Source organism: Centrocercus urophasianus, unplaced genomic scaffold (assembly GCF_019232065.1).
Source record: "Centrocercus urophasianus isolate 14NV4802_14NV808 unplaced genomic scaffold, USGS_Curo_1.0 seq_27, whole genome shotgun sequence".
Lineage (NCBI taxonomy): Eukaryota > Metazoa > Chordata > Aves > Galliformes > Phasianidae > Centrocercus > Centrocercus urophasianus.
Window position 1 is genome coordinate 2,375,006 of NW_024884833.1, and position 5,211 is coordinate 2,380,216.

Genomic DNA, 5,211 nt, shown 5'->3' on the forward strand with positions numbered 1-5,211 from the left:
TTCCCTTTCCCTTTCCCTTTCCCTTTCCCTTTCCCTTTCCATTTCTCCTTCTCCTTCTCCTTCTCCCTCTCCTTCTCCTTCTCCTTCTTCTCCTTCTTCTCCCTCTCTTTCTCTCTTTCTCTTCTTCTGTTAACTTTTCTTTATTTTTCCCTTTTTCTTGCTAGCATACAGTAGCTATTTAAAAACTAGTAATAGACTTGGAAAATATTCATGCAGGAAATATAAAATGTAAGTTTGGTACATTTCACTGTACAACCTGGGAATCATCTGATCTTCAAAAACTTATTTACCTGACAGAAGTTCCAGAAGGTTTACTCCCCTGTATTTTACTCTTTACATCACAGTATCCAAATGTAAAACTTAGATGGAAACTTACATTATTTTTTAAAATAAAGTAAGAATGAGCTTTTTCCCTTTCCTACTTAACATTCCCCAACTACTTATCTTGTAATACACATCATGCAGATGCTTATTTTCAGATTCCCCTATTATATGGTCAAAGAAGTACATTTGATACTTAATGAATCAGTGACAATTGCTGAAATATAACTATAGCAGTGATGCAAGAACAACAAACTATAAATAGACTGGTAATATAGAAGTCATTTATGAAGCAAGAAAAGTCAGGAAATAGAGGAATTGAGAGGAATTTTAAAAGCAAGAATTCTACCCACTGTTGCTTCATATATAATTCAGTAAAACCATAAATCTCAGAATAAAACAAAATAAAACAATATCAGAACTTGAATCTTGATCTGATTTTATGACTTCAAGACCAAACAAGCAAATAACAAACAATAATTAAAAAAAAAAAAAAAAAATCAGAACCAAGATCAAATAAAATTACATGCATAAATAGAGCTTCAGTGTTTACTAGCTGTTAGCTTAAATATGTTTGTACTGTCAAGTTTCTCAATAGAGAAAAATCTAGGTATGTGTGCATGATGTTGCTTGCATCAGAAGAGAAATAAATCAGTTTTAAAATGTTAGGAATTATGTCAGTATAATTTTTCAGGTAACAAATGCATGCACACACACATAAATATGTATTTGATCTAGTGGAATATCATAAAATATTGTCATAACAGTAGAGTAGAGCCATTTCTTAACAAGGCAGTTCTACCTACATATTCAAGCAATTAAACCAGTCCTTTCATTTCTTCAACAAAGAGAGCTCTAGACTTCAACGTTTGCATTTTTTTTCATATACACACCAATAATTTTTGAAGTGAAGGAGGAACCATCATGTCACAGATGGGAAAAATCAAACTTAGCCGCTCTATTTTGTATCTTGTGTAAATACAAAGATGAAACAGATGCTTATTAATTAAGTGTAGGCAGGCGATGACAAGGCACAATGGCACATTACACCAGCTGTGAAGACTTCAGACAGCTTTTTTTATCCCCTCAGTCCATTTTCATATTACTGAGAAAACATTCTGAGTGTCAGAAAAGGTGTCAAAATAAAATGGTAGTGAGAAATAAGAATTCATCACTGCTATAAGCTTCAAAATTTTTTAATCTTTTACATCACAATCGTACCTCTAGGTGAGAGAGGAAGAAAGAAAAAATAAAGAAGTTTTCTATATATTCCTGGTACGTTATATCAGTCCTTATTTTGTGGAGACTGAAAAACTAAGAGATTTAAGAATGTACTTTGCACAATATGCTAGCTTGATAGACAACACTGTTTTAAGTTCGAAGAACACTTGTTCTCCCTATTTATGCAAAATGGCCAGAGTAAAAATGAGAATTTTAAATTTTGGAAGGGGTGAAAATCAAAATTATCAAAACAGAAATCATGTCCATCATCTTTGGTTAAACATACTATCATAGAACAGAATGAAAAAGGTAGTAATAGTAAAAGACAGTCAATAAAGAAAAAGGAAAAGGAAAGGGAATTCTGACACTGAGTGCAGCTGTAAAGTGAGCAGCTACAGGCATTGTTATACTTCAAGATTTTGTGGAACAGCAGATGAAAGATGTTTCAGCAAACCTAGTCTCATCATTGTACTCAAATATTTATTAGAGAAATAAAAAAGTAGAACAATTCTCTTGAACATTACAAGAAAAAACAAAAAGTATTGTCAGAATAATTATACAGAATACAGTATAGAAAATCTTTTTAATTACAGATCCTGTAATCACCTGATTAATAACGACAATATGTTATATAGGATTCATTGTCAAATTGTTTTTCTTTACAAAACATTTCAGATATTAAATATTCTTCATAATAAGGTTGATTGCATGGACATATTTCCATTAACTGCAGTTAAAACTGCACAGCAGAGCAAAACTGCAAAGAATGAATGTTAAAAATCTTTTCTGCAATTAATGGTAAGACATACTGTATCGAGAAAGAAAAAATAATAATAAAAGTATATAAATAATATCATAGAGAGGGCTTATGCAGAATTAACTAATTTATTACTTAGCTCATTTGTTACCTACTTTTTTTTTTTTTTTCTGAAATTTTAAAGGCTCATTAAACTTACTTTTATTGGGTTTGGACATTTAACCAAATGAGCTTAAACTCCATTTTATATGCACAGTGCAATTTGTTTAACTACTACTCTCAAAGAAAATAAAAATTCCAATTAAATAATCATTTTGATTAGTAGAGATTCTTAAATTTACATAGACTTTTTGTAAGTAATTATTATTTATTCTTTAAAACATGCATATTAAGTTGAAGTGTTAATATTTTCTTTCTCAGTAAATAGTCTATTAACCATTTTGAATCATGCTTATTCTAATTCTCAAAAACTGTACTTGTGAATTCAAAACAAAAAAAGTTTCATTAAAAGTAGGAGTTGATTTGGTAAGCAGTCTAGGGGAGTCACTTGTTACTTGATAACTTGTTACTTGATAAGCTCCTGTGTTCTACGTAAGAAATTAGATTCATTTGCCTTCCTTGACTATTCTTCCTGCACCAGTTCCTGAACTTATACTGTCTACTTTCTAGGAAAGGGTGTACCCTTGAGGTATCTTTGAGGCTGACTGTTGTGAATCAATCCCATCAATTTAAATAAAAAATAAACCTATGTTTCTTTTGTATGAGGTTTCCAAATTAAGTATCTCAGGTAAAAAATTTACTAAACGTTACTGAACCATAGAAAATTATGAAAGAAAATACATATTCAGTGAGCATATGTATGTCTTCAACATATTTATGGAGAAATACCAAAGTCAAAAATTTTAAGTTGATGTTACACTGAAGTGGCATCTGATTTTTCAATCTCATTGACATATTTTTGAAATTGAGCATTTTTAATATTTACATTTCAGCAAGCTCCATGTTGTGGAATAAAGAAAGTCATTATCTTACTAATGAGTAAAAAAGCTCAGCAACAGTAACTTGAGCCAGATGTGAACACACACAAGATGCCTGGCACCTACATGTGACCAGTTGTTGTTGCATGGGTGTGAAAGTTTGTAAGCATCTACAATAAATGTCCTTTGTTCTGCACCAGCAAGGGAGTCTTCACTTCTCTCACTGCATAGGCAAGGGAACTCAGAGCTCTCTTGCCAACCCGTGTTACATTATTTATTTATGTAAAATAACATCAAGACAAAAATTATAACAAGACAAAAATATCAAGTTGTAAGTTTGAGAATATGGCCTCTCAGAGTATCCAGTAGGATGTTCTCTTAATTTGTTGATACAAACCACCTGAAGTAAAGGGGTAGAGTAGAATAAGATATTTTCTTTAGTAAACAGGTGGGGTAGAATAAGATATTCACAAAGATATATGAAAGACAGAGGAAAACAAAACAAAACAAAACAAAATTATGTTCCTGCTTCCATTTTTTATGAATGGCTATCAGATCTCCTCTCAATTATCTTTCATGGCTAACAAACTTAAAAGACCTTCAGATATGTATAAACAGATGAGAGCCCCTCTCAGCCTTCTCTTCTCCCTACCAAATAGTTCTATGGTCTTTCAGCCTTTTCTCATTCTTGAGATGCTCCAGGCATTATCTTTGTCACCCTCCTCTGGAGTCTTTCTAGGAGATACTTGCCTTTTCTGAACAGGGGAGCACAGAAATGGACACAGTACTCATTAGACGTGGCCTCATTAGAGCGGAGCAGAAGGGAGGATAACCTCCCTCAACCTGTTGGCGACGCTCTTCTTAATGCATGCCAGGATATCATTGGCCTTCTTGGCCACAAGGGCACACTGCTGTCTCGTGGGCAACCTGTTGTCCTCCAGGACACCTAGGTCCTTCTCTGCAGAGCTCCCCTCTGGCAGGTCATCTGCTAACCTGTACTGGTGCCAGTGGACCCTACACTTGCTCTCGTTAAACCTGATCAGGTTGCTCTCTGCCCAGCTCTTCAACCTGTCCAAGTCTTGTTGAATGGCAACACAGCCTTCTGGTGTGTCAGCTCCTCTCAGCTTCATATCATCAGCAGATTTAGTGAGGGTGGGCTCTATTTCTCTGTCCAGGTCATTGGTGAAGATGTTGAACAAGATAGGACCCATTATCAACTCTGGGAAACACTACTACTTAAAAGGCAGCCGACTAGACTCTGCCGCTGATAATGATATTTGACCTTTGCCATTCAGCCAGTACTCAATCCACCTCATTCTCCTCTCATCTATTCAACACTTTGTAAGCTTCTTTACAAGGACATTACACGTATGCGCACATATAGAAACACAGGTATGCATACAATTGTACATACATACATTCAGTTACAACCAGAGGTAAGTCAATAAAATAATTTTTGTAGTTCATCCAATATTGTGAACTTTCAGACTTAGGCTCAGTAATTAAAAAAAAAAAAAAAAGAAAGAAAGAAAGAAAGAAAGAAAAAGAAAAAGTATTATTCTTTGTGTGTCTTCATTCCTACTGATTTTTTTAAATTTTTTAATATATATATATATTTATTGCAGGCCCTGGGATTCTGCCAATGTACACATACTTTTTTTTTTTTTTTTCCTTTCACCAGCACCCTCTTTGTTTTTGCTTTTTTATCAGAAATGTTGAAAATTTGAGGACTTAGGGACTAATATTTCACTAGAAATTTGTTCACAACCTCAGTCTTCTCTTCCTTGTGTTTATCTCTCAACAGAAAAACTGAAAAAAAGAACAGTAGTTCTGAGTAGATTGGCAGCAAAGTTCCTTCAGGAGTCATAATGTCAGTAGCCAAGATAACAATGTGAAGTACAAGAATTATGAAATTAATTACTTTGTTCATTCTGA

At 33.6% G+C, this 5,211-nt stretch overlaps 1 pseudogene; it reads right to left on the bottom strand.

Annotated features, from left to right (window-relative positions):
• The window catches only part of LOC122164603, a 90,332-nt pseudogene extending 85,845 nt beyond the window's left edge, over positions 1-4,487 (bottom strand).
• Positions 4,488-5,211: the final 724 nt, after the last annotated feature.